Raw genomic sequence first — 24,383 nt, forward strand, 5'->3', positions numbered from 1 at the left:
ACAACATTCCTCACATCCACTTTCCTGCCCTTTCCCTGTAATCCTTGATTTCCTTACTGATCAAGGGCTAATGTGGACATGCCGAATTTCCTTAGTTTCCTGAGGAAGTATAGGCGCTGTTGTGCTTTCTTGGTGGTAGCATCGACGTGAGTGGACCAGGACAGATTTTTGGAGATGTGCACCCCTAGGAATTTGAAACTGCTAACCATCTCCACCTCGGCCCCATTGATGCTGACACGGGTGTGTACAGTACTTTGCTTCCTGAAGTCAATGACCAGCTCTTTAGTTTTGCTGCCATTGAGGGAGAGATTGTTGTCACTACACCACTCCACTAGGTTCTCTATCTCCCTCCTGTATTCTGACTCGTCGTTATTCGAGATCCGGCCCACAATGGTCGTATTGTCAGCAAACTTGTAGATGGAGTTGGAACCAAATTTTGCCACACAGTCGTGTGTGTACAGGGAGTAGAGTAGGGGGCTAAGTACGCAGCCTTGCGGGGCCCCGGTATTGAGGACTATTGTGGAGGAGGTGTTGTTGTTCATTCTTACTGATTGTGGTCTGTTGGTCAGAAAATCGAGGATCCAGTTGCAGAGTGAGGAGCCAAGTCCTAGGTTTTGGAGCTTTGATATGAGCTTGGCTGGTATTATGGTGTTGAAGGCGGAGCTGTAGTCAATAAATAGGAGTCTGATGTAGGAGTCCTTGTTTTCGAGATGCTCTAGGGATGAGTGTAGGGCCAGGAAAATGGCATCTGCAGTCGACCGGTTGTGACGGCATGCGAATTGCAGTGGATCAAGGCGTTCTGGGAGTTTGGAGGTGATGCGCTTCATGATCAACCTCTCGAAGCACTTCATTACGACTGAAGTCAGGGCCACTGGACAGTAGTCATTGAGGCACGTTGCCTGGCATCTACTGCTTTCTGGGGCAGAGAACTCCACAGATTCACAACCCTGTGAGTGAAATAATTCATCCTCCTTTCTCTTTTAAATCTGCCAACCATTTGCCTAAAACTATGGCGTCTCATTCTAAATGATGCAACAAAAGGAAATATCAGCTCTCCATCTGCCCTGTCAATCCCCTGTAGCATTTTACATACCTCAATTAGTTCTCCTCTCATTCTTCTAAACTCTTAATGAGTAGGGGCCTGAACTGCTCAATTCCTCTTCATAAGCACTGTATACCATCTACAGGAGGCACTGCAGCAGCTCACCAAGGTCTTTCAACAACACTCTCCAACCCACAACCTCTACCACCTAGAAGGACAAGGGTAGCAGTTTCATAGGAACACCACTCCTCCAAGATCTCCTCCAAGTCACACACCATCATTATTTGGAACTATATCGCTGTAACTTCACTGTTATTTGGTCAAAATCCTGAAACTCCCTTCCTTCCAACACTGTCGGTGTTCTTACAACACTTTGGACAACAGTGATTCAAAAAGGCAGCACACCACCACCTTCTCAAGGTCAATTAGAGACGCAATAAAAACTGACCTAGCCAGTCACACCCACATCCCATGAACAAATTTTTAAAATGAACCCTTGAAATGAAAACTGAGGCTGTCACCACTTGCCACGCCACTCCCTATAGGCTTCACCAACTTTAAATACAAGCCACCAAATACCTTTTCTAACTCAACAATAGCAAGTAAAAATGCAACAAAACTGAAAGTAGCATTGGTGGTGCAATTCTTCCTGCTGTTTTCAAGATTACATAGAACAGTACAGCACAGAACAGGCCCTTCGGCCCTCGATGTTGTGCCGAGCAATGATCACCCTACTTAACCCACGTAACCGGTATACCCGTAACCCAACAATCCCCCCATTAACCTTACACTACGGGCAATTTAGCATGGCCAATCCACCTAACCCGCACATCTTTGGACTGTGGGAGGAAACCGGAGCACCCGGAGGAAACCCACGCGCACACGGGGAGGACGTGCAGACTCCGCACAGACAGTGACCCAGCCGGGAATCGAACCTGGGACCCTGGAGCTGTGAAGCATTGATGCTAACCACCATGCTACCGTGAGGCCCCAATTAGAGAGTGCGTTTTCTGGAACTTCATGTTGAAAATGGCACCCCCAGCGTCAAGTCTGGTTCTGTAGACATTGGACCCAAAGCCATAAATGCAGTGTAATCCTCTCCTGTTCCTCATGTGCTCACAGCAGATTCTGAACATGGTTCCCCTATTTCTTCATGGTCACTGTCTTCTGGTGGGAAAGCTACTCTGTCTACCCTGCTCAAGCTAAAGGTAGAGTTGCCGCTGGGGCCTTGTGACATCATTGATTTTACAAAGCATCTGTGAATTAGTGCCCCATTGAGTTTGGAAAGGTTGCTTGGCTACCATTCCAGAGGTTTCCATTAAGAACATAAATATCAAATAAATACGAGCAGGACTGAGCAATTTGGCCCATGAAACCCTCTCTGCCCTTCAACAAAATTATCCCTCATCTGATTGTGACCTGAATTCAACTTTTCTGCCTGTCCTCCATAACCCTTCACTCCTTTGTTGATCAAAAATATGTCTAACTAGGGCAGCACGATGGCCTAGTGGTTAGCACAACCGCCTCAGGGCGCTGAGGTCCCAGGTTTGATCCCGGCTCTGGGTCACTGTCCGTGTGGAGTTTGCACATTCTCCCCGTGTCTGCGTGGGTTTCGCCCCCACAACCCAAAAATATGCAGAGTAAGTGGATTGGCCATGCTAAATTGCCCCTTAATTGGAAAAAATAATTGGGTAATATAAATTTAAAAAAAAATAAAAATAAAAAATGTCTAACTCAGCCATGAATATACTTAATGACCCAGTCTCCACTGCTCTCCGTGGAAGAGAATTCCAAAAAATATCCCCTCTCTGAGAGAAAACTTTCCTCCTCATTTCCATCTTAATGGCAAACCACATATTTTGAAACTGTGCCCTCCCATTCTAGATCCCCCATAAGAGGAAATGTCCTTCCAGCATTTATCCTGCAAACCCTCTCAAATCCTATGTGTCCCAATAAGACCATCTCTTATTCTTCTAAACTCCAAGAAGTATAGGCCCAATCTGCACTCCCCTTTCCTCATAAAGTAATCCCTTAATCCCAGGAATCAGCCTAATGAACCTTCACTGAACTGTTTCCAGTGCAAGTGCATTCTCCTTAAGTAATGATGTGGAGATGCCGGCGTTGGACTGGGGTGAGCACAGTAAGAAGTCTTACAACACCAGGTTAAAGTCCAACAGGTTTGATTCAAACACGAGCTTTCGGAGCGCAGCTCCTTCCTCAGCTGGAGATCCCAGACCCGTGTCATGCTCCTCGTGTGCGATGTGGGAGCTCAGGGACACGTCCACTGTCCCTGGCTCCTTCACGTGCAAGAAGTGTGTTCAGTTGCAGCTCTTGTTAGACCGCTTGACGGCTCTGGAGCTGCGGATGGACTCACTTTGGAGCATCTGCGATGCTGAGGAGGTCGTGGATAGCACGTTTAGCGAGTTGGTCACACCGCAGGTGAAGGTTACTGAGGGAGATAGAAAATGGGTGACCAAAAGAAAGAGCAAGAGTAGGAAGGCAGTGCAGGTGTCCCCTGCGGTCATCTCCCTGCAAAACAGATATACCGCTTTGGATACTGTTGAGGGAGATGGCTCACCAGGGGAAGGCAGCAGCAGCCAGGTTCATGGCACCGTGGCTGGCTCTGCTGCACAGCAGGGCAGGAAGAAAAATGGCAGGGCTATAGTGATAGGGGACTCGATTGTAAGGGGAATAGACAGGCGGTTCTGTGGACGTAATCGAGACTCCAGGATGGTATGTTGCCTCCCTGGTGCAAGGGTCAAGGATGTCTCGGAGCGGCTGCAGGACATTCTAGGGGGGGAGGGTGAATAGCCAGCTGTCGTGGTGCACATAGGCACCAACGATATAGGTAAAAAACGGGATGAGGTCCTACAAGCGGAATTCAGGGAGTTAGGAGTTAAACTAAAAAGTAGGACCTCAAAGGTAATAATCTCAGGATTGCTACCAGTGCCACGAGCTAGTCAGAGTAGGAATGTCAGGATAGATAGGATGAATGCGTGGCTCGAGAGATGGTGCAAGAGGGAGGGATTCAAATTCCTGGGGCATTGGGACCGGTTCTGGGGGAGGTGGGACCAGTACAAACCGGACGGTCTGCACTTGGGCAGGACTGGAACCGATGTCCTAGGGGGGGTGTTTTCTAGAGCTGTTGGGGAGGGTTTAAACTAATGTGGCAGGGGGATGGGAACCAATGCTGGAAGTTGGAAGGTAGTAAAACAGGGACAGAAACAAAAGGAAGTAAGGGGAAAAGTGCAAGGCAGAGGAGACATAGTCAGAAATCCATAAGGGCGACAGTACAAGGTACAGTGACTGAGGGGAGCACAGTGAATAGGCCCAGTAATAACAAAAGGAATAAAACTGGAGATGTTAAGATTCAAAACAGAGGTAAAAAAACCAACATAAGTGTACTTTACCTGAATGCTCGTAGTATTCGGAATAAAGTAAATGAGTTGGTGGCACAAATCATCGTGAAGGACTATGATTTAGTGGCCATTACTGAAAAATGGTTAAAGGATGGTCACGACTGGGAGTTAAATATCCGAGGGTATCAAACTATTCGGAAGGACAGAGTGGATGGTAAGGGAGGTGGTGTTGCTCTGTTATTTAAGGATGACATCCGGGCAATAGTAAGGGATGACATCGGTGCTATGGAGGATAAGGTTGAATCCATTTGGGTGGAAATCAGGAATAGTAAGGCGAAAAAGTCACTGATAGGAGTAGTCTATCGGCCACCAAATAGTAACGAGATGGTGGGGCAGGCAATAAACAAAGAAATAACTGATGCATGTAGAAATGGTACAGCAGTTATCATGGGGGATTTTAATCTACATGTCGATTGGTTTAACCAGGTCGGTCAAGGCAACCGTGAGGAGGAGTTTATAGAATGTATCCGCGATAGTTTCCTAGAACAGTATGTAATGGAACCTACGAGGGAACAAGCGGTCCTAGATCTTGTCCTGTGTAATGAGACAGGATTGATTCATGATCTCATAGTTAGGGATCCTCTCGGAAGGAGCGATCACAATATGGTGGAATTTAAAATACAGATGGAGGGTGAGAAAGTAAAATCAAATACTAGTGTTTTGTGTTTAAACAAAGGAGATTACAAGGGGATGAGAGAAGAACTAGCTAAGGTAGACTGGGAGCTAAGACTTTATGGTGGAACAGTTGAGGAACAGTGGAGAACCTTCCAAGCGATTTTTCACAGTGCTCAGCAAAGGTTTATACCAACAAAAAGGAAGGACGGAAGAAAGAGGGAAAATCGACCATGGATATCTAAGGAAATAAGGGAGAGTATCAAATTGAAGGAAAAAGCATATAAAGTGGCAAAGATTGCTGGGAGATTAGAGGACTGGGAAATCTTTAGGGGGCAACAGAAAGCTACTAAAAAAGCTATAAAGAAGAGTAAGATAGAGTATGAGAGTAAACTTGCTCAGAATATAAAAACAGACAGTAAAAGTTTTTACAAATATATAAGACAAAAAAGAGTGGCTAAGGTAAATATTGGTCCTTTAGAGGATGAGAAGGGAGTTTTAATAATGGGAAATGAGGAAATGGCTGAGGAACTGAACAGGTTTTTTGGGTCGGTCTTCACAGTGGAAGACACAAATAACATGCCAGTGACTGATAGAAATGAGGCTATGACAGGTGAGGACCTTGAGACGATTGTTATCACTAAGGAGGGAGTGATGGGCAAGCTAATGGGGCTAAAGGTAGACAAGTCTCCTGGCCCTGATGGAATGCATCCCAGAGTGCTAAAAGAGATGGCTAGGGAAATTGCAGATGCACTAGTGATAATTTACCGAAATTCACTAGACTCTGGGGTGGTCCCGGTGGATTGGAAATTAGCAAACGTGACGCCACTGTTTAAAAAAGGAGGTAGGCAGAAAGCAGGAAATTATAGGCCAGTGAGTTTAACTTCGGTAATAGGGAAGATGCTGGAATCTATCATCAAGGAAGAAATTGCGAGGCATCTGGATACAAATTGTCCCATTGGGCAGACGCAGCATGGGTTCGTAAAAGGCAGATCGTGCCTAACTAATTTAGTGGAATTTTTTGAGGACATTACCAGTGCAGTAGATAACGGGGAGCCGATGGATGTGGTATATCTGGATTTCCAGAAAGCCTTTGACAAGGTGCCACACAAAAGGTTGCTGCATAAGATAAAGATGCATGGCATTAAGGGTAAAGTAGTAGCATGGATAGAGGATTGGTTAATTAATAGAAAGCAAAGAGTTGGGATAAATGGGTGTTTCTCTGGTTGGCAATCAGTAGCTAGTGGTGTCCCTCAGGGATCCGTGTTGGGCCCACAATTGTTCACAATTTACATAGATGATTTGGAGTTGGGGACCAAGGGCAATGTGTCCAAGTTTGCAGATGACACTAAGATGAGTGGTAAAGCGAAAAGTGCAGAGGATACTGGAAGTCTGCAGAGGGATTTGGATAGGTTAAGTCAATGGGCTCGGGTCTGGCAGATGGAATACAATGTTGACAAATGTGAGGTTATCCATTTTGGTAGGAATACAGCAAACGGGATTATTATTTAAACGATAAAATATTAAAGCATGCCGCTGTTCAGAGAGACTTGGGTGTGCTAGTGCATGAGTCACAGAAGGTTGGTTTACAAGTGCAACAGGTGATTAAGAAGGCAAATGGAATTTTGTCCTTCATTGCTAGAGGGATGGAGTTTAAGACTAGGGAGGTTATGTTGCAATTGTATAAGGTGTTAGTGCGGCCACACCTGGAGTATTGTGTTCAGTTTTGGTCTCCTTACTTGAGAAAGGACGTACTGGCGCTGGAGGGTGTGCAGAGGAGATTCACTAGGTTAATCCCAGAGCTGAAGGGGTTGGATTATGAGGAGAGGTTGAGTAGACTGGGACTGTACTCGTTGGAATTTAGAAGGATGAGGGGGGATCTTATAGAAACATTTAAAATTATGAAGGGAATAGATAGGATAGATGCGGGCAGGTTGTTTCCACTGGCGGGTGACAGCAGAACTAGGGGGCATAGCCTCAAAATAAGGGGAAGTAGATTTAGAACTGAGTTTAGGAGGAACTTCTTCACCCAAAGGGTTGTGAATCTATGGAATTCCTTGCCCAGTGAAGCAGTTGAGGCTCCTTCATTACATGTTTTTAAGGTAAAGATAGATAGTTTTTTGAAGAATAAAGGGATTAAGGGTTATGGTGTTCGGGCCGGAAAGTGGAGCTGAGTCCACAAAAGATCAGCCATGATCTCATTGAATGGCGGAGCAGGCTCGAGGGGCCAGATGGCCTACTCCTGCTCCTAGTTCTTATGTTCTTATGAAAGCTTTTGTTTGAATCAAACCTGTTGGACTTTAACCTGGTGTTGTAAGACTTCTTACTGTGCTCCTTAAGTAAGAGGACAAAACTATTCACAATACTCCAGGTGTGTTCTCACCAACACCCTATACAGCTGTAACAAGACGTCCTACTCCATTACCCGTGCAATGAAGACCAACATTCCATTTGCCTTCCTAATTACTTACTGTACCTGTATGCTACCTTTATGTGATCCATGTGCAAAGACACCCAGACCTCTGTGCACTACAGAACTCTGCAGTTTTTCTCCATTTAAATAATGGTTTGTTTTTCTGTCCACAGGAATGTTACTAAAGGTCGAGTGCAGAAATGCCATCTATTAAAACATCCACACAGCAAGAGTTTTTTTTTGGTGCCCCAGTACACAAACTTGTTAAGCAAAGCATCTGACAGCTTTCAAACACCACATTTAAGCTGTGGGGTTTTGTGCACAAAATGGACAACCCCACAGTTTCTCTCTTTGTGCTCCATCAGCCAATTGTTTGCCCACTCACTTCCTATTTATGTCCCTCTGTAAAGTCTTTGTCTCCCCCTCAGAACTTTTACCTATTTTTGTATTATTATTTTTTTCCTACAATACCAGTGTGTCCCTTCATCAAAGTCATTTACATAGATCATAAATACTTGAGACCCCAGCACTGAAGCTTGTGGTACATCACTAACCAGTTTTCCAAAGTGGAAATGACCATTTATCCTGATTCTGTTTCCTGTTAGTTAATCCTCGACACATGCTTATGTATCACCTACAATACCATGAGCTCTTATTTTTTGCAGTGTATGTTTTAGTGTTTTGAGGTATAAATCCGTTTTACTTTAGTCTGAATTCTTAATTCATAATAATAATGGGGCCCTCAGTTGTACCTGACCTAACTAGGTATGAACAGCCAGTATTTATAAATTAAGCAGAATGTATTTATACAAAGATACGTGAACCTTGTTAAGGGTCCCCCGGCCTCCTTCTTGGCGGAGGTCATATTCTGCAAGCTCCACAGGGTAGTGGATCATCCCTATCCCGTAAGTCCCGTGCTGGATATAACAGTTGGAAATTGGCAGTGCATGAGCATTCTAATCGGCCATTCATCTGCTGCGCCAGATGGGTAGAGTTCCTCCAGGATATTGTGTTTAGGAACTGGGTGACTGTAAATACTTGTACACTTACAATTATGGAAGCAGCTTTAAAGGTAACCAAAAAGTTTTGGACAAGTACTTTCAGGGAAGATAATTACTACGCCATGGGAAAATAATAGGGAATAGGGATCGATTGAACAGTTCCACTAAAGGTTCTGCACAGACACAGTGGGCCTGAATGTCCTCCTTCTGTGCTGTTTCATTTTGTTTGCAGAATTGTTTTGGACGGCATGTTTCTCCACCCTGCGACTGAGAAGTTGGTGGGGAACAGATCCCTGCCGTTGTCAGCAGCCCTGAGTGTTAATTGGGCAGAGGCCATGCCTTAGCGAGCTACTGGCTAATCTGATTGGCTGGCAGTCAGGAACTGTGGTCACTGCTGGGACTACAAGCATTCCTAGATTCTAAGTGTTGGGAGCCAAGGAGAAAGGTAGGCTCAGAGGTCTGACAATATGGGACGGTGCAGGCGAGAGGGATGGCGATGGGGATGGTTGGGTCAAAAGGGAGGCTGTGTTTAGGGGACACTTGGGTTTGGTGGGGGTGTCTTCCAATAAGGAATGGGTTCCAGGGACGAAGGAGCTCACCGCTTCCTTTCCTGTCCTGGGCCCAACCCCGCAAAAACCTGCCGGGCTTCCCCACTCCCCTCCCCCCCTGATGTGTTGGGTACTCTGGATCCGTGGAGACTGCGTCTACCTCAGCAGTAACACATACAGGCTGCCAACACTTGAAATAGTACAACACTATTTTATTAAGCTAGAAACTGTTGAACATACTTTCACTGTGGGTCGATACTATATTAGATTAAACTAAAGACCTATGCCTATCCTAACCAGTCTATGCACTCAGCACATGGTGAAGATCTGTGCTGCAAGCTGTGAGCTCTGTCCTTCTGAGAGGCTGCATCCCGAATGAGCGGGAAAACTGATGCCCTCTGTCTTTATAGTGAGTGTGCTCTAACTGGTGATTGGCTGCGGTGTTGTGTGTGTTGATTGGTCTTGCTTTGTGTCAATCAGTGTGTGTCTGCACCATGATATACTGGTGTATATTATGACACCCCCCTCCTGATCCTTTTTATTCCTGATCTCCTTCCCGCCAGAGTCAACATTATGGCTGGACAGGAAGCAGCCCTTAACGGCCTCAATTAGGGTATGGACGACCTTCCCTGGGCCTCGCGTGCTGCTCTGTAACTTTTCTGACTGGCCTGGACAAAGGGCTGGGCAGCTGTTACAGCTCCTCACAAGTCCATTTGCAAACCTGTTGGCAGGATCCTCGAAAATTATTTTATTTTAAAAAAATGTTAACATAAATTTAGAGAACCTAATAGAATCCAATTCATTTTTTGCCAATTATAGGGCAATTTAGCGTGGCCAGTCCACCTAACCTGTACGTCTTTTTGCGTTGTGGGGGTGAGACCCACGCAGACACGGGGAGAAAGTGCAAACTTCACACGGGCAGTGACCCTGGGCCGGGATTGAACCCTGGTCCTCGGCGCCGTGAGGCAGCAGTGCTAACCACTGCAACACCGTGTGGCCTTGACCCTCGAAAATTCTGCGCTATGATTTTTATCTAGCTTATCCTTAAATGTTATTTGCCTCAACCACACCAAGTTCCACCTCTCTCTGGATAAGGAGTTGTACTGAACCAAATCACTTGTCTTATCCATACTGTTATAAAACCAATAGCTTAATAAAGCATTTGTTATATAACTGAAATCTAGGAAATTTCCAGTATCTCATATATTTTGAGATTTCCTTCTTTCAGAAATGTTTGTATTTGCATTACAGGATACCAATGTTATTTCTAGTCCCTGGTGAAAATATGTACATTTCTTACCTTCCCCTTGTGCTGTAAAGTAAAAGTAAAGTCGCCATAGTCCCAGATGACCATAGATTGCTTTCCCCTTTGAGTGGGGAGATCGGACTGGTTGTGACTTAACCACAACCTCAGGCGAGGGGCAAGGTTGAGATGACGGGCCTTGTGCTATATGCTGTCATCAGACAGTTAATAAGAAGCCAGTAAAATTGGGTGGAAAATCACGAGCTATGATCCTGCAATTTTCTGAAATGTGCTTCCTGTCAGTGCTGCCAGCAGTACAAACTAGAATCATTCTTGTGATTAAAGCATTGTTTTGTGTAAGGTCCGAAAGGCACTACTTCTGTTTACTTATCATCTGTCATTTTCAGCAAAATAGTTGGCACTTCAATTTCTAGGATGATTTTCTTTGTACTTCTGTCTCCAGGTTACCAGCCTCGGCTCCATTCTTTTCCCTGTGTCTTGATTCTGAAGATTTTGCTCCTTTCGTTATGCATTCTTTTTGCCAACTGCTGTCTTGAGTGAATGTAAGGCATATGAGTGAGCAGCAGCATTGGCCTTTTATTGATGCATTCTCTCCAACCTCCCAGGCACTGTAAAATTTAACAAATCCCTTCAGGCCCCTGAGATAAATGACCGAGACTGGGGTGTGGAGTAGGGGAGGTGAGGCTGTGTAAAAGAAAACAGCTAACCACAGACCCTAGAAAAGTTCACACTGCGTTTTACTGGCTGGCTTTTTGCAGTTTTTCCTCCTGAGAAGTTTTATAAGTAATTTTCACTTCAGTTTGTGTTTGTATATTGATTTAAATACCTGATTGACCTCTGACTACAGAACATTCTATGTTTGCCAAGCTTACCCTTTAGCAGCCGAAAGGAAGTAAACAAAGAATCGAACCTTTCTATTCAGGTTTGGTGACTCTGAATTCACACAATGTCACGAGATAGGCAGCAGTCAACATTGTTTAAAAGAAGTCTTCATTGACCAAATAGGGTGGTTCTTGTCTCCTTATTCTTTTCCAAATATAGTACAGGGGCCAGAAAAGTGCACAGATTCATGAGATCGAAGTATAATGTTAGTACAGCAAACTTCCACAGGCCAGGTTTGGGGATTTTTGTTTCCATTTTTATTTCTTGCAGAATTTCTGGTAAATGTGGGAGGAGCCATGGCTGATGTTTACCGATGCGAATATCACCTGCATATGTCTTTTGCCTCTGGTGTACAATGTAAGAATTCCTGTCATTTGCATACTTGTGCATCGTTTCTATGTTGTCACTTACACAGATACATGAGATGTTGCAGGGTCATAAATTGACTTGGTTCAGTGGAACTGGTTCATTTAAAGGAGCTCGCTTTCTGGGAAATCTTTACCAATCTCTCAGGTCTGCATGCATGTTTTGTGGTATTATTCTGCTTTGGGGAATCGCTGACCAGCTCTTCAGATTAGTTCAGTCATGGACTCTTTGGTCACCAGCATTTAAAAAAAAATTCCCAATGTTATTGAACAGCATGGATTTCCTTATCCCAGCTTTAATAGTATTACCTTGATGTTGAAGGAGGAAAACAGAAAGGGGCAAAGCAGAGTGAGGCAGCATCCAAGTTGGTAGAGACCAAATCATGATTAACCCTCATGGCAGGTATATAGCCTGACTAAAAGGGACCATCTGAAAAGAATAGCTTTCAGTGATTTTGCCCTGATTAGCCATACTGCTTTCTGTATAATGGCCTGACATCCTTAATGAAGTAGCAGAAGAGCTCCAACAGCGGCTGTCAAAATCAACACAGCTCTCGACATTTATACCTCAGGCACCATCCAAACTACAGATGCAATTCTGTGCAAAATCAGCTGGGGACCATCTGAGCCTGTTCAGGACAATCAGTAATTTATCTGTTTTTAGAACATGAAATAATTATTAGGTTATATCATGCCGATGGATTGCCACAGCGTAGGGGAAAATACAGGGCACCAGTATTATCCTGTGGACTCCTATTTCAGAGCCATTGATTGTCCCAAGTAGAAAGGGATTCCCCTCCCTCTGTGTTCAATTTGAGGTGAACCATCGATAACAATTCCTGAATGTCAATGCTAAATTTGTAGGGAGCTGTTGCAGTTTCTTTGTCACAAGCAACTTTAGCCTCCTGGTTCTAGTCAAGGAAGACAGTGAAGTGTTGGATCATTTTTTGATCGGCATGGTATGCCCCCCACTAGAAGCAGCTCATTATCTAGGCTAGCCCTTCTGTGTAATGATGGAGGAATGCTGCACAGTTGAAAGTGCTGTTTTTTGTACCTAACAATACAAATTGTGCTTGGCTGTACTGTGGTGGATGTAAAAATCCCATGGCATCATCAGGAAAGTTGCCCAATATCCTGGCTAACATTTATCCTTCAACACCCAAAATAGATGATCTGGCCATTTATTTCAATGCTGTTTGTGGGAGTTCAGTGTATGCAAATAGGCTGCCATGTTTTCTACATCCCTGAGGGCATTTAAGAGTCAACCGAAGGGCAACACGGTGGCACAGTGGTTAGCATCGTTGCCTACGCCGCTGAGGACCCAGGTTCGAATCCTGGCCCTGGGTCACTGTCCGTGTGGAGTTTGCACATTCTCCCTGTGTCTGCGTGGGTTTTGTCCCCACAACCCAAAAGATGTGTAGGATAGGTGGATTGGCCACACTAAATTGCCCCTTAATTGGAAAAAATAATTGGGTATTCTAAATTTATAAAAAATAAGCAAGAAAACAAAAGAGTCAACCGCATTGCAGTGGGTTTAGAGTCACATTTTGGCCAGACCAGGTAAGGACGACAGATTTTCTTCCCTAAAGGACATTAATGAGCCAGATGTTAACGACAATCGACAATGGTTTCACGGTCATCATCGACTTTTACTTCCAGATTTTTATTGAATTCAAATTCTACCATCTGCCATGCTGCGTTTCAAACCCAGGTCCCTCAAGCATTACCCTGGGTCTCTGGATTACTAGCGCAGTGATAATACCATTGCGCCACTGCCTCCGAGTGAGCCTGCAGGCAACTGAAGGTCGAGATGCAACAAAGAACTCGCGACCTAAAGAACAGGTGGTGGGTGAAAAGAGAGCAGGAGACTCAGCAACTCACCAACAACCACGATGTGCTCGGATTCTTCAGCACAATTAAAACCATCTATGGTTGAACTACCCAGGGACCCACCCCACTGAGAGTTAAAAACGGAGAGGCGCTCATCAAAGACAGAGGCAGTCAACACCCACTGGGAAAGAGCACTTCGAGGACCTCCTCAACCAAGACACAGCCTTTGACACAAGTGCCCTTGACACCATCCCACAACACACTACCCGCCACCATCTCAGTGCAATCCCAGCTCGCCGTGAGATCGAAAACTTCTGTGCATGGCCTCCTTCGATCTTGCAAAGGCCTTCAACTACGTCAACCAAGACGGATTGTGGAGCATCCTCCTCAAATTCGGCTGCCCACAGAAATTTATAACCTTCTCTGCTTCTCCATGATGACATGCAAGCTGAGATCTACACCAACGGAACCACCACAGATCCAATATGTGTGCAAACTAAGGTCAAACAGAGCTTAATCTTTGTACCAATGCTCTTCTCCATCTTCCTCGCAGCAACACTCCACCCCATTACCCTGAAGCACATCACTGGAGTGGGGCTAACCTACTGGACAAGCAGCAAACTGTTCAAACTCTGACATCTAAAGGCAGAACCAAGACCACCACAACCTCTGTCATCGAACTGCAATATACAAACAACGCTTGTATGTGCGCACTCAGAGGCCATTGTCAATACATTCACCAAGGCATATGAGAGAATGGGCCTCGGACCAAACATCCGAAAAACAAAAGTCCTCTACCAGTCCACTCCTGCCATCCTAAACTCCCCCCGACCATCAAGATCCCCTGAACAATGTGGATAATTTCTCATACTTCGGGAGACTCCTCTCGGCGCAAGCAGACATTGATGATGAAATCCAGCATCAACTCCAATGCGCCAGTCCAGTCTTAGGACGCCTGAGGAACAGAGTGTTCAAAGACCAAGACCTCAAATCCAGCACCAAGCTCATGGTCTACAGAGCAGCTGTGGTCCCCGCCCTCCTGTATGCATCAGAAACATGGACAATGTACAGCAGGCACCTCAAAACTCTGTGGAGAAATCACGAACATTGCCTCCTGAAAATCCACTGGCAGGATAGGCGTACCATCGTGCGCCTCTTCTCCTCGGCCAACATTCCCAACATCGAGGCATTGGTCACGCTCGACCAGCTGCGATGGGCGGGCCACATTGCCTGCATGCCCAACACAAGACTCCCAAAACAAATACCATAGTCCGCAACGGTAAGCGATCACTAGGAGGGCAGAGAGAACGCTACAAGGACACAGAAAGCCTCCCTAAATAAATACAACATCCCCATCAACAAGTAGGAATCACTTGCCTTAGAAGGCACAAACGAGAAGAAGCATCCGTGAAGGCGTCAATCACCTCGAGCATCGTGGGGTGGAGCACGCAGAGGCCAAGCGTAAGCAGCAGAAGGAGAGCTCAGAATTAAGAGCGTCTCACCCACCCACCTCACCAAGCACCATCTGACAAACCTGTGGCAGAGTCTGTGGATCCAGGATCGGACTATTCAGCCACCACAGAACCCACCTCTCCGGGGTGGAAGCAAGTCATCCTTGACCTTGAGGCACTGCTCAAGAAGGGTGGAGGCAGATTCAATTGTGGATTTCTAAAGGGAATTTAATAACTCTCTGAGTAGAAAACATTTGCAGGACTGCAGGGAAAGGGTTGTAAGTTGAGACTAGTTGAATTGCTTTTTACAGAGGGCTGGCATGAACACAGAGGGCAGCATGACCTCCTTCTCTGCTGTAACTATTGTTTGATTCAAAGACTCGGACAAGCCTAATCTGTTTCCATCAGCCAAACTGTCCTTGCTGCTGCCTTTTTACTCGATGCCTATCTCCTTGAAAACTGAAATGGCAATTTGATAGAACCAGTGAAGGTGAGGTTTGCAGACTACGAACCCCCCCCAACTCATAAATAAAGCTCTTAAAAACCAAGACATTTGGTCTGAAAATTACAAGGTGCCATTTTTCCCAAACATAAATCAATATAGATTGATATTGGTTTGCAAACCTCATTAAAGGCGTATTCAATCTCCAACAGAGAAGAACTCTTTACAAAAACTGTAATGCTGCATTAGAAATTTAAAATCCTGTCTCTTAACAATTGGGCAGTCTGTGTCAACAGACAGAGGAAAATGTTTACCAGTTTAGTATTCTGTTTTGTGAAATTGGTGAATGAGATAGGTTTCTGGGCATATTGAGCTGGATTCTCCATTTTTGTGACTAAGTCCCCACGCCGCATGAAATCTGTAGTCTTTTACGCCAGGAAAACTGGCGTCAAAAGGCCACAGATTCACCATCTTGCTGGAGGCTAGCAGGAAACCGATGTAGAGCTCGCAGCTCTCGCTGCCGATATAGCTCCCAGCACTTCCGAGTCAGAGACCACGCATGCATGCTGCCGCCGTGCTCCCTGGCGGACACAGCCCGTGGACCTGGACCGGCAAAATAGTGCCCCGCATGGACTGCTCACACGCCCCGGACCGCCGCACACATTGCCCCCCAGCCCCGAATGAAGCGCCCCTGCCGCTGGTCGGCCCTCGCCTGACTGTGGAGGCCCCGGACTGAGTCCACAACTGCCACGCGAGGATCCTGAACGGTGGGACCATGAGAGGTCCATGCCTTCGGGAATTTGTCTGGTCGGGGTGGACATCGCGGGGCGGGTCTCAGGCAATGGCCTGAGGCAGTGGATGCATGGAGTACACTGATTTTCGGGGGGGGGGGGGGGGGGGGAGAGAGAGAGAGGCAATTGAGACCTGGCGCCGCCCCGGTCACTGAACCTAATTTCGGCCTCGGGGAGCGGGGAATCCAGCCCATTATATTTTGCTCAGTAGTCTTGTAGCCAAAAAAAGTCCTAAAATTGGATATAGATCATTAATTCATACAAAGCATATTACTTCTTCTTTCAGTCTACATGCTGCCCACCCTAGGATCGCAGATTTTACCCCGTTCATTTTAATAAAGAGAATGGCTGAATATGTGGAGCCTGAGGCCAATGTCAAATGCCATCAACCATAGTAATATCAATGATAGAAACAGAATGAGAGATAGAGAGACACACACGCAAATGGGAGACAGCAAAGGGACAGAGAGAATAGTAGAAGGAGGGGGAAGAGAGGGGGAAAGACAGCCACAGATAAAGATAGCCAAATAACAAGAGAGGCAGCCCAAGAGAGAATCAGTCAAAGAGAGGGAGAGACAACTATGGAGAGTGATCAGTGAAGAGAGAAAGAGAGTGTACCATGGTGAGATAGAGAGAGAGAGAGACAGTGAAGCTGAGGTTTGCAGACATACCAACGCCCAACCTGATAAATCAAGGGACCAGCTCTTAAAAACCAAGACATTTGGTGAATTTTAAAGTCCTCTTTACATTTGACCCCTCTCCCAAATTATGGTGACCGGGCAATGCATCAGGTAGCCCTCCTGCCCTTGGGCCTGTCAAGACCATTAAGTGTCCAATTAATGGTCACGTCTGGGCCTCATCCTGTCTCCGCATGGAATTTTATGCTTGGCTGGAGAAGGCGGAAGCAAGATGAAAGCTTGGCAGCTTTTATTGCATGGACGGCTTTCGGACAGAAAGGGAGGGCATATTTTTTGACCCCCAAGATTATACCCCTTCACCCCTATCCCTCACCCCCCCCCCCCCTCCCCTCCCCAGGGTCTATTACCAGACCCCTCTACTCCCCCTAACTGGAGTCTGCCCAAACAAAATCCCTGACCTACCTGGTGTGGGATCCATCACTTCTTCATCTTTGTGGACTGCCTGTAATCCCAGCAGTAGCCACTAGGAGATTCTAGCGCTTCTGGTAGTGCAGAACTGCCATCCCAGATGGTTGCAAATTTCCCACTCTGATCCGTTTAAGGCTGCCCCCCAGAGTGGTGTGGAGGGGAAGGATAGGACTTTTCGGTCAGGCGACACATAATCAATCCATCACCCCGTAAAATCCACCCCAGTTACACACATGGAGAGACAGCAAGCCGGAGATTGGTGATTAACTGTCAGATAACTGACTTTATGCCGCTCCCGATAGCTCCGGGCATATACTCAGGGAGTCCGGTAATAATGGCTTCATTGAAAATCTGGAGGCAGTTTCGCCAACACTTCGGGTTAGGGGCAGGGTCAAGGGAAATGCCGATTCGGAGGAACCACAGATTTGAGCCAGGGAAGTGGGATGGAAATTTCCGGAAATGGGAAGTGAAGGGGATTAAGACGCTTAAAGATTTGTTTCTTAGGGGTCGGTTTGCAGGATTGAAGGAGCTGGAAGCGAAGTATGGTATGGAGCAGGGAGAAATGTTTAGATTCATGCAGGTTCGGGATTTTGCCAGAAAGGAGATACAGAGCTTCCCGGAGGAACCGGCCTCCATGTTGTTGGAGGAGGTGCTGGCAGCAAGTGGACTGGAGAAGGGGGCAGTGTCAGCGGTATACGGAGCTATGTTGGAAAAGGATAAGGCACCACTGGAGGGGATCAAAGCAAAGTGGGAGGAAGAGTTGGGAGAGGTTATAGAGGAGTGGGTCTGGTGTGAGGTGCTCCGGAGAGTGAATGCCTCCACCTCATGTGCAAGGTTAGGGCTGATACAGCTGAAGGTGGTATACAGAGCACACCTCATGAGGGCGAGGATGAGCCGATTCTTTGAAGGAGTAGAAGATGTGTTTGAACGTTGCGGGTTGGCGGGGGGGGGGGGGGGGGGGGGGGGGCTAACCATGTTCATATGTTTTGGTCCTGTCCAAAGCTAGAGGATTACTGGAAGGAGGTTTTTAGGGTAATTTCCAAGGTGGTGCATGTGAAGCTGGACCCGGGTCCCCAGGAGGCCATATTCGGGGTGTCGGACCAGCCAGGGTTGGAAACGGTTGCGGAGGCAGATATCGTAGCCTTCGCCTCGTTGATCGCCCAGAGGCGGATCCTGTTGGGGTGGAGAGCAGCCTCTCCACCCTGTGCCCTGGCGTGGCGAGTGGACCTGTTGGAATTCTTGACTCTTGAGATGGTTAAGTTCGAACTGAGGGGAAGCTCGGAGGGGTTCTACAAGTCATGGGCGTTATTCATTATTCACTTTCAAGAACTGGATAACATCGCACATTAGTTTGGGGGGAGGGGAGTTGTGTGTATTAAGGGTGACTATGGGTAATCTCTGATTCCTTTTTGACATTTGTTTATGTAAACATGCGGGCCAATATTTGGGGGTTGGTGGGATGATGGAATCGTTATTATTGTTATGGGGATTGACATATTTGTTGCTGATTGTTGTTTATTGTTGGTGGGTGTAAACTTGGGAGAAAATGTGAAAAAGGAGGAAAATAAAAATATTTTTTAAAAAAGGTAACTGACTTTATCTTGCATACTATAACCAGTGCAAACACAGTGCTGGAAAACTTTTCAGGAAATATTGGATGAATTGGGCATTGGATACGTGGGTTTGAGTAGGGTGATCATTGCTCGGCACAACATCGAGGGCTGAAGGGCCTGTTCTGTGCTGTAATGTTCTAAAGAGGGGCTGTTGAGGGGGGGGGGGGGATATTTACTTATTGCATTACAGGGCTGTATTTTCTCTCTGACAATAACAAGTTAATGACTTCTCGTATTAGGGTGCTGACATAAGAGGTCACTTCAGTTTTGTGGACACCTAAATATTCTTGACATTTCAAAACGTCTCGTGTGATTGCGAGAGAAATCTTCACTTACAAATCTTGTCTCCCATAATAAATTCACACGAGCTGACATATCTGGGTTTGAGAAGGAGAAGGTACAACAGTGAGAAGCCTGGTGATAAACAGACCACAATCAATATAAAGCAGCTCAGTTGAATACGTATGCACTAAATACGCTGCCTCTGAAAGCTTTTACAGTAAGGCTTCAGGGCACAAGGAATAAGAGGAATAAAGGGTAAACGGAGAAAGTCAGCTATCGTTGGGAAACTGGTGAGGGTGGTGCCTGTGGCCTAGGAGCGCAGTGGCAGAATCGTCAGCACTGATGGGTAAAGGAAATTGGGGATATATACAAGTGGCTGGGGAAGCAGGGAGACGAGCGGCTGGTGAAGATCAAGGAGAAATGGGAAGCGGAGTTGGGAGGGGAGATCAATTGGGGAGTATGGAGTAAGGCACTGCGTAGGGTAAATGGGAACTCCTCTTGTGCCAGAATGAGCCTGATACAGTTTAAGGTGGTGCACAGGGTGCATATGACTCGGGCAGGAATGAGTGGGTTCTTTCAGCAGGTAGCAGATGAGTGTGAAAGGTGTGGGCGGGGGCCAGCGAATCACGCACACATGTTTTGGGGTTGCGAAAAATTGGGAAGATTCTGGGCGGGAGTGTTCGCAGTCTTACCCACGATAGTGGAGGAGGAGGTGGACCCGGACCCTTTGGTGGCGATATTTGGTGTTTCAGAGAAGCAGGAGCTCATGGAGAGGAGGAAGGCCGATGTCTTGGCCTTCGCCTCGCTGACTACACGCCGGTGGATTTTGCTGGAGTGGAGGTCGGCATCGCCACCAGCGGTAGCGACTTGGTTGGTTGACCTGTACGACTTCCTGCGATTAGAGAAGATAAAGCATGAGTTAAGGGGCTCTTCAGGAGCGTTTGAGGAAAGGTGGGGGATGTTTGTGACCGTGTTTGAAGGGCTGTTCGTCGTGTGGCCGGGGGGGGTGAAAAAGAGGAAAGGTCTGTAAAGGCTGTATAGTTGATTGGTGGGAAGTATGTTTCCCGTGGTGTTTATTTGCTGTAACCTGTTTTGATGCATGTTTGTAATAAAATACTTTTTTTTTTAAACTGATGGCGAAAGGGACAGTGCTGGGGTGAACAAATGATAGAGGAGGGCTAATGAGCTAATTTTGCAAGATGAGTGAGGCAGTAGAGAAGACAAGTTGGAAGAGTATACCATTGTATTGGGGTGTATGGAGATATCAAGAAAAGATGGTCATCAAAAATGTTGATGTAAGACAACGAAGGCGTGAGGCAGGATTGAACAAAGAAAAAAAATCAGAGTCCTTTCTGTGTGGGGTTAGCGGGGCCATTCCCAGCGCTTGGTGTTATTTTGGGCCCGGGGGGGGGGGGGGGGGGGGTCGCCCCTGAAGGCCTGACTAGCTGAGCTTCTCAGTGGAGGAAGAGATCGGGACGTCATTTTTAAATGGTGCCCTGATCTCTCCAACACCTCTTCCCCCCCCGACGCCCCAACTCACCTATAAAGTGGCCCTCGGGGGACCCTACACCCACCTCACATGTTTGTCACCTGGCTTACAGTGCCCAGGTGGCACCAGCAGTGCCAGGGTGCCAGCCTGCCCAGAGGCCGACCACCTGTGTGCCTTTAATCACCTGGGAAACCCCCCCAATTGCCATTCCACCTGGTCCCCACCAAGGGCGATAGATGCCGGGTGGCTGTTCAACCCAGCGTCATCGCGGCCAAGTGGGTTTCTTTTTTTAAATATAAATTTAGATTACCCAATTCATTTCCAATTAAAGGGCAATTTAGTGTGGCCAATCCACCTACCCTGCACATCTTTCGGTTGTGGGGGAGAAACCCACGCAAACATGGGGAGAATGTGCAAACTCCACACGGACAATGACCCAGAGCCGGGATCGAACCTGGGACCTCAGCACCGTGAGACTGCAGTGCTAACCCACTGCGCCACCATGCTGCCCTGCCAAGTGGGTTTCTAAACTCACTTAACCGTGCGCCAACACCTCGAGAGATCGGGTTAGGTTTCGTGAGGCTGAACAGCCGTCAGGAATCCCGAGGGAGGCCTCTCCCGGATCTACTGTTGACTGGAGGTTGAGGAGATGTGTCCTCTCCTTCCCCTCCCCTCTCCCCTTGATTGGAGACCCTGGAAACCAAGGAGATGAAAGTCAGGTTTAATTCCTCAAACTGAAGACAGCATTAGACAGGTACATTGCAGCTATAACTAGAACCGGTATTTGTGAAACTGCCAAAATGAAATGTATTTGGGTTACTTGGGTATGTCATTAAACTATTGCACTGTAGCTGATGGCCACTATAAAGGCCGATAAGGGTCAGTCAGCTGGTTCACAATAGATATAATCAGGTTCAAAGAACAGCATGGGTTAGGTGGCCCTCTTTTGTTTTGTAAGAAGATGGTTTCCGTTGTGGTGGTCAATTCTGTATCAAATATCATCTGGTGTGGCTCAGGAGCCTGGCAGTGCTCCTGCCAGCCTGACCGTGCCACCTGGGAACCCAGATGGTAGTGCCAGGGTGGAACTGACAGGTCACCAGGATGGCACCAGCAGTACCAGGGCACATTTGCTGCAGAGGAAGACAGTGGGCTGAAAAAGTGCATGATGCACCGGCATCTGTTTTCTCTGGCCCTCTTTTCAGCCAGCTGAACTCTTCATTTGTGCTTGCATTTTCATCAGCGATTGTCTCCCCGGTGTCAGCATCAACATCTGCCATTTTCATATCTCACTGGCAGGTGTTTGTGTAGTGGATTTATGGACAGCCATGATGTCGTCACCCAGAGGTCAGTACGCCATACAGAGTTTTGTGTTGTACAGCTGTCATTTATCTGATCAATGAGGCCGAGCCAGTACAGACATCGCGGGCTTAGCAATGAGTATAAACTAATGCAATTTGCAAGTTCAGAGCCGTTGGTGATATTATCTGCGAGTGTAGCCTAACTTGAAACACCAGTTCATGGGGGTGAATAGTTTTGTTTTGGTGTGAGGAAACAAATGAAACCCGAGTGAGAATAAATAGCCCAGTCGCCATGTAACAATTGTTAAAGAAAAGAGAAAAGACAAATGCACACAAACAGGACTGCTCTACTCTCATGCAATTAAGCTGTATAAATTCCTAAACACACACAATTTATATAGAATGCAGCCCTTATTACAAAATATATCTGTCATACCTGAACTCTGTAAGACTTCCCCTGTACCCTAAACAACATCCAAATTGAATAACCAGCTATCGTTACCACACAATACAGGGATGATACTCAAATCTGGGAACCATCTTTTTCCTGGTCCAGCAAAGATATTTTAAAGTGGCTGCTATGAAGGTTTTCTGCACTGCAATGGTTGTCATAATATATTTTACAACATAGGAATTCCTTATATGTTGCCAGCTTTCTACACAATCCATATTGCTAGTTAATTCTGAAAAAGAAACATCCTACTTACAGCAACAATTTAAGATGGCGTTGCATGTGAAAAATATCCTATGTTCCTCATATGTAGCTACAAGGGAAGTGACAATCATGCCAGGGAAGAAGAGGAAGGAGGGAGTGGGTGGGGTTGGTGGCGACAAATTGATTGGTTAGAAAGATAGGTTTTAGGGCAGCATGGTGGTGCAGTGGTTTGCACTGCTGCCTCAGGGCGCTGAGGACCCAGGTTCGATCCCGGCCCCGGGTCACTATCCATGTGGAGTTTGCTCATTCTCCTGTGTTTGCGTTGGTCTCAACCCCACAACACAAAGGTGTGCAAGCTAGGTGGATTGGCCATGCTAAAATTGTCCCTTAATTCGAAAAAAATTATTTAAAAAAAAGAAAGGTGGGTTTTTAAAGGAGACAGACCTGGAAAGGCGAATGGAGTTCAGAGAGTTGGATGGCTGGACATTCTACAGTGTGGGTGATGCAGAGGAATGAAGGATTCATGAAAGTATGTAGAGCTGGAAGAGTCGAGATCCTATGGCGTGCCAATGCAATAGAAGTGTTTTAAAATGGACGGCACGGTAGCACAGTGGTTAGCACTGTTTCTTCATAGCGTCAAGGTCCCAGGTTCGATTCCTGGCTTGAGTCACTGTCCGTGCAGGGTCTGCATGTTCTCCTCGTGTCTGCATGTGTTTCCTCCGGGTGCTCCGGTTTCATCCCACAAGTACCAAAAGACATGCTGTTAGGTAACTTGGACATTCTGAATTCTCCCTCTGTGTACCCAAACAGGTGCCGATGTGTGGTGACTAGGGGCTTTTCACAGTAACTTCATTGCAGTGTTAATGTAAGCCTACTTGTGACAATAATAAAGATTATTATTATTATTATTATTAGATGACGATTTAAAACTTGCGACATTAGGGAACAGATGCTAATGTACTTGGAATGTTTTGTCAGGCAGATGACACCATATTGGATTCAACTGGTATCTGAATAAACTCTTGCCTTGCAACACTTCTCTGTTTATTATTACATGTATTTTATATATATATATATATAAAACATAATGTACATATATAGAGGTGTACATGGAGTTCTGCAGATAAAGAATGCAAACAGTGACAGCTTTTCAATTACCTCATGTGCATTCTGTCAGAATGGGCTTCAACTCCAAATAGCAGCATCTTCCAGAAGGACTGCTCATTTATCTGCTTTCAGCTTTGCCTAATTTTTGCATCTGCTACTGTTTCTAACAGATAAAACTGAGTGAGAGAAATCCATAATAATTGACCTTTTACTAACTATGAACAGCTAGAACAAAACAAGAGGAAGTCTGTCATGAATTGATTAAAACAAACTGGATCCAAATGTGCGAGAAGAGGAAAATGAATGCCTTTTGCGTCTTTTTAGATAATGAGTAATAAAAGAAAAAGGAAATAGGCGATAAAAAAACATGTTAAAATATAACAGATGTTAAATGGCTGGGGATAGCAACTTTCAAATGATCAGGAGATGAATCATTTAATTTTGCTGTAGCATGATGCCATCTCTGAGTTTGTTTTGCTGGCTAGGAAAATTAAAGATCTGCGTACTGCGAGCAAGTGGAAGCAAGCAATTTCTCTGATTATCAGATGGTTCCTATTTGTGCGAGGAAAACAGAATTAATTATACTGAGAGAAAAACCATAGCTTCTGAAATTTAGATTGTTTGCTAAGGAATAAATATGATGGATATACTGTGGGGCTGTGCCATTTTGTGCCTCATTTAGTTTCTGCACTTATAGAATCCCTACAGTGCAGAAGGAGGCCATTCGGCCATCGAGTCTGCACTGATCCACCCCGCCCTATACCCGGAACCTA

General features: G+C 46.0%; 1 protein-coding gene across 1 annotated transcript in view; it reads left to right on the forward strand.

Moving 5' to 3' along the window:
• LOC119967375 (A-kinase anchor protein 7-like) overlaps positions 1-24,383 on the forward strand; it is a 292,631-nt gene that overhangs the window by 128,954 nt on the left and 139,294 nt on the right. The gene's annotated exons all lie outside the window — the stretch shown is intronic.

This window comes from Scyliorhinus canicula, chromosome 6, assembly GCF_902713615.1.
Source record: "Scyliorhinus canicula chromosome 6, sScyCan1.1, whole genome shotgun sequence".
NCBI lineage: Eukaryota > Metazoa > Chordata > Chondrichthyes > Carcharhiniformes > Scyliorhinidae > Scyliorhinus > Scyliorhinus canicula.